Source organism: Odontesthes bonariensis, chromosome 4, assembly GCF_027942865.1.
Source record: "Odontesthes bonariensis isolate fOdoBon6 chromosome 4, fOdoBon6.hap1, whole genome shotgun sequence".
NCBI lineage: Eukaryota > Metazoa > Chordata > Actinopteri > Atheriniformes > Atherinopsidae > Odontesthes > Odontesthes bonariensis.
Window position 1 is genome coordinate 12,480,563 of NC_134509.1, and position 6,000 is coordinate 12,486,562.

Below are 6,000 nucleotides of genomic sequence, written 5' to 3' on the forward strand. Positions count from 1 at the left end.
GGTCATGATTGCTTCAATGACTGCAAAGCGTCAAGGAAGTGTGGCTACAAAACAAGCCCAAATCAACACTCTTCCACAACTGTAAGTCCCAGTTAGACCGAAGTGTTTGAGCTGATAGGGTATATATATCTCGAGGCATCGTGCTGTGTTATGGCCAAACATCTCAACTTTGGTCTCGTCTGTGCAAACGACGTTGTTTCAGATGTCTTGTGGTTTGTTCAGCTGGACCTTAGCAAACCTAAGCTGTGCTGCCATGTTCTTTTTAGAGAGAAGATGCTTTCTCCTGCAATCCTTCTAAACAAGCTATGCCTTTTTCAAATGTAACATTTAACATGCTCACTGAAGCCTGTACAGCTAGAAATGGAGTTTTTTTTTGTTTTTTTTAGTAATATACAGTCTGAACTGGGGATGAACTTGCTGGGGTGTCTACTCCTGAGAAAACTTGCAAATGTCTTTAATGTTTTCCACTTCACTTTGACTGCAGAATGACGGCTCGAAATGGCCTTAAAACCCTTCCCAGATTGATGGACAGTAACAATGGCTTCTCAGAAATGATTGCCGATATCTTTCCTGGTTGGCATTGTATCACACGTCTGAATGCTCCAGACCAACAAACTGCAAGCTTTCATAGAGATGCTCACAGCTGCTGTTGATCATTTAATCAAGTCATAGTCCTAGTTAAGTGCAACTGATTAACAGCACCTGGATGCTACTTACGCCCTTCCTATTCCTATGTCAGCTGTTAGTTTTTGTAACCGATTGATATCTCGTGCTGTTTTTCATCTGAGGTTGCATTTTCGTACTTTTAAGGCCTGGTACGGACCAGATTATTCTTTTATCATGTCCTGATGTGTAAAATCTTAGAACTTAAAGGGGGGACTTTCATTTTGACATGATTGTAAATATGTGGAAAAGCCCAGACTCTTACAATAGAAGTGTATATTGTTTATTTTCATATAAAATGAAAGGAAATTAAATCATAAGTGACATCTTAATACAGAAAAGGGAAATTATCTTGCAGTTTCCTCAACAGGTATTAAGATCCACTGATATGTCAAAGTCCATTCAGGAAATGCACTAAAAGGGGCTGTAGAGTATTCAACATCATCTGCTGCATATATGCCTACTGCTATGCATTCACATTTGTTTCTTACTCACTTTGCTGATTTTCAGCTTACCGTTGTACAAGTCCTGTGTGCTATGGCCTAAGCAAGATTGGGGATGAAACATCTACAGAGAACATCTGTGAGAAATGAAGCTATAATGACCTCTATGAATTGTGGTTGCATTCTGACCGTCTCTGAGGTCCTCTTATACTCATTAATCCTGAGCTTGTGTTGGCATAATATTCAAAATGACTGATAGAGGAGAGAGGAAACTGGTGAAGAATAAATGCTTCCTATTCAAACAGGACTGACATCAGGGGCGTGGCTACGGGGGGGGGGGGGGGGGGGGGGGGCTGCCCCCCCAGGAACAAGGCCCGCCCCCCTGAGAAATGCCCTGTCCATCCAAAGAAAACTGGCCAGAAAAAAGGCCACGATTCTCTGTTTGTGTCTTTTATTGATAGAATAAATGCAGGTGGTGATTTTAAAAAAGCATATATCTGCAAAGTTTATAGCTTTATTTTTTTGTTATCGTGTTTCCCCCCCTCCGTAACCTTAACCCCTTGCTGCTGAAAAAACAAAGGTGATTTTCACATTTTCAGATGTTTTTGTTTGTTTTTGTATATAATGATCTGAAATGTAGACTTAATGAAGGTAATAAAAAGCTGGAGTTGGCTGGATGTCTTGCCCCAAGTATCTACTTGAATTTAAACCCTCAATGGAGAATGTGGAGCATGTTAAACAAAAGCTATTGCATCCTAAAGTCCTGGTCTAAAAACCTCTCCAAAATAGGACATATTTGCAACATGGCGAAGGGGTTAAGGGGCAGAACTATCGTCAAAACTGCTTTCCAGTTGGTTCGTTTGAATAGGGAGCGTGTCTGTCAGTCCTCCTCCATTCAAATAGCACAACGCTGTGCGGGAGTTTACTTTAAGCCCATACAGTGCATGTGTCGGCAGCTTGAGCTTTCGTCAACCAAATTTAAATACCTGACAACTTCGATTCATGTTCCTATTTCGTTCTTCTCCGTCATCTTTTCACAAAGTAGTGGTAGTAGTTTTTGTTGAGTTGAGCTTGTTTGTTTCATTTACTTGTTGATTTGTGTAGATCACATTGATAAGTCAGCTAGTTACAGCAGTCTGCCTGTGCTAGCCTGCTGTTAAGACCAGGAGACTGTGCTAGCTAGTTGAATTGCCAGCCTAGGCACGCAGCCAGCAGTGCATGTGTGGGCAGCTTGAGCTTTCTCATCCAAATTTAAATACCTGACAATTTAAAAGTATTCCAGATGGATGTGACTGTCTTGAAATTGCCTAGATAGAGTGGTAGTTGGGTTTCATCCTCTCTTACCTTAACCGTGCCTCTGAGTGTTAACACTTTGTTCTTCTGCTGGACAATGGATATAGATTTTAGTTCTGGTATACAACAGGACTGGAGGGTAATAGGATTGTGGTACTCTCAGCTTTATTTCTTCTCTTTAGCCGTTATTTGGTGAACACATTTCTTGTGACCCTGATGGCGTTGTAATGGTGCGTTTGCATGCATCATACAAGTTCTACATTTCTTTACCAAAAAAAAAAAAAATTCATAAAAAAATTCCACACTGTTAACAAAATTGATGGTCATGATTTATGCTAGTGTGACCATATTTTCATTACTGAATTGAATTATTACTATTATTATTTTTATTATCATTATTATTATCATTATTATTATGCTTGAAGTTGTAGTAGTGGTTTTCCACAGATTTTTTCAGGTATTGTTTTCTGCCCCCCCAGATGAGCTAACTGCCCACCTACACATGCCATTCTGGTCACACCTCTGACTGACATATGGCACTGTCTACAAGGACTGGAAATGTAGCGTGAGTGAGCATTCGATGAAATTTGAAGACATGGAAAACAAAGAAAATATATCACGAGAACCAGCTTCCACTTCGCTTCAATATCAAGCGTTTTTGTGTCAGAAAAGTTAGAATGCCCCCGGACTGACCGGTGAGCCTGATCCCTGTCCTCCAAGTGATGGTTGGATGAACATCATTTAGATGCAGCAAAAGACAACACAAACAGTAAAGAGATGCCTGAGCAAGCAGTGTACAAAAACAATGCTGTTAAACCTCAAGTGAATGCTGAGAATAAGTCATTAAGATGAAACAGGTTCATGGAGACAGCAAGGAAATAATATACAAATTAAGTACAGAGCTGCACAAACTGGTCCAGAACTTGCTTTAAGAACACAAATGGCTACATTTGATATTTTTGCTTTTGTAAACATTCAAGAATATAACTTAGAAAACGTTGTGACTTGCTTTGTTTCTGTGCCCAAAACATAATCCCATCCTAAAAACAGATCTTGACGAACGAAACATTACAAATGTGTACATTAGCTGACAGACATAAACTACTCTGCATCTCCGTCAGTTTAATCAATGAAACCCAATCCAAAGAGTCAGCTGGTCGAGACAGTTAGACAGATATGCTGTAAAAACATGATGTATCACATGAAGTCCTGCCTCACATCTGATCCCTGGGAAACTATCCATCTAGAGTGCCTAAAACTGCGGATAGCTATACCATCACAAAATCTTTCTGAGACCAGTGAATGAAGTTGCCTGACATGGATTTCTGTAAACAGGCATGCACGCTGCATACTGCTGCAGACACAGAACACAACTATTTCCTGAATGACAGAGCAGTCAAAGAAATAACAGCTCAGATGTCCTTTAGCTGTAAATCTGATTTCACTCTGCACAAGTCATGCAACATTCCCTCCTTTTCTGAGCATGACTGCTCCAACTTTAGGAAAATCTGATGTGGGTCAACACACAGGCTCAGGCCCGCTGACTCTGAGATGTATTGGAGTCATCTGACAGTTTTGCCAAACTTCAGCAGCTTCTGCACAGTACTGTCTCTAAAGAGGAGGCTCACTGGGACAGTGTGTTTGGGTTTCCCCGGGGAATACTATAATCATCTAAAAATATTACAGTGTCATGTTTTGCTTCTTTACTCTTAGAGTGCTCTAAGGAACAACAAATAGAGACTTGGCAAATGTTTAAAACTGTTAAGACTATTTAAAAAAAAAAAATCATGGAGTATTTGAGCTAAAATGACCACGTTAAAGCCGCGTGCACTGCATGCACACTGTACACATCTTATATACAGTAGCAAGTCCAGTTCCAACACAAACAGGCCAAACACACTGGCCAGAGTCCCCTATGGATGTGAAAGCTGTCGACTGACCACCGCTAGCGGTGTAGTAAACACAGGCATAATTAGCGCAAATAAAAAAAAAATAAAAAAAAATAAAAATACCCATCGATCCTCAGATCAGCACAGCACATGGATCAATCACAAGCGGCGGATCATGTGGGTGTGGACGAGCGGCATCACCAAACTGACATTACAGCAATGAACGCCACCGTAATGACAAACGCACACACAGGCCGGGAGTCAGGTTAATTCACACCGATGCTGAAGCCAGCAGCCGGGCCCTCCCGAGAGTAAGGAAGGGCGACAACCGGGAATTTACCCGATGTTCTCCAGTATTCAAGGCGGCTTCGGCTCATTGCAGGACTGGACTCCCGACGTCGCATATAAATTCGTTGCACAGGAGCAGCAGCGGCGTCAATGAAGCGACACTTGAAAACATGCACGACAAACACACGCGCACACACGGGTACGAATGGGACCGGAGGAGGGAGTTAAAAAATAGAAAGAAATGTGCGTCTCACTCACCTCGCAATCTTCTCCCCATTTTTTTTTTTTCCCACTCCAATCAAGGACCGGCTCCAGCCTTCAGTGACGTCACGCAGCCCCTCTCTGCAGCAGGCCTGCAGAGGAGGACCAGACCGGAGCAGGGAGGAGAGACAGAGAGGAGGGAGGAGAGACGGAGGGAGAAAGCACATTTATTAAAAACAAACCCTCTCACGGCTGATGAGCAGGAGGATATTATACCTGTGTTTATGGGGGTTTGGAGATGGGTCGATTACACCCTACCCACTACACACAGGATGGGCAGAGACAAATTAACAGAACAAACAGCATTTCAAGCAGTTAAGACAATCTAGTCTTGTCAGCTGCCGGTTTGCTTCATCAATTAACATAAAGTAAACAAGTGGGTTTTGAAGCATGCTCTATTTCACAGATTTTTTTTAAAAATTTAGCATAGTCCATGGACAGATCACTGAATGGGCTTATCCCAAAATGTGGGAGAGGGCGTGGCCCAAATTAAGGGTGCCATAAGTCCTATCTCACATACATACATACATACATACATATATGTGTGTGTGTGTGTGTGTCACAGAAAGATACATAAAACAACTCAGACTACAGACCAAGTGGCAACAAAGACATACAAAATTACAAAACTGATGACAGCAGGGAAACACTGTCTGACTACGAGATACAAAAAAGACCAAAAATAGGGATCTATGATCATATGGCCCTGCCTCCATCTCCACCCACCTGTCGGGGTTCTCTTCATGATGTAGGCTAGGTGTTTTTTTTTAATCAGTGGCTTTTCTTCAATCTGAAGAATTTATTGGCTTGTATCCATCCTCGCTACAACCTCACTGTTGGAACTGCTTTTTACAATAAATGAAGAAAGAGAAGCTTTTCTATCATGGAAATAGTCTTTTCACAACTCTATAGAGATTTAAGTCACTTTTGTGGTGGTTAAGCCAGACTTGTACAAATTATGAATAGTTGTACTGTCACAAATTTGCACAGTGGCATACTGAAGTACAAATTTCTTCCGCAAACCTGTTTTTCTGTATAGAGACAGAGGCTGTTAGCATCTAAGATAAGCTGGCTGTATCACAGCAGGCAAGGTGTCTCTTCTATTCACTGTGTTCACATATACTGCATAATAATACAATCAAATTGCCAATAAAGTTGTTCTC

General features: G+C 41.4%; 1 protein-coding gene across 2 annotated transcripts in view; it reads right to left on the reverse strand.

Moving 5' to 3' along the window:
- The window catches only part of fbxo41 (F-box protein 41), a 54,057-nt gene extending 49,111 nt beyond the window's left edge, over positions 1-4,946 (reverse strand). Inside the window, exon 1 of one of the 2 annotated variants that reach the window (XM_075463015.1) lies at positions 4,835-4,946. The gene's annotated coding sequence lies outside the window, so the exon portion shown is untranslated. Of the gene's footprint in view, positions 1-4,628; positions 4,785-4,834 lie in introns of those variants that run through there. The other variant, XM_075463016.1, reaches the window with a different exon arrangement.
- Positions 4,947-6,000: the final 1,054 nt, after the last annotated feature.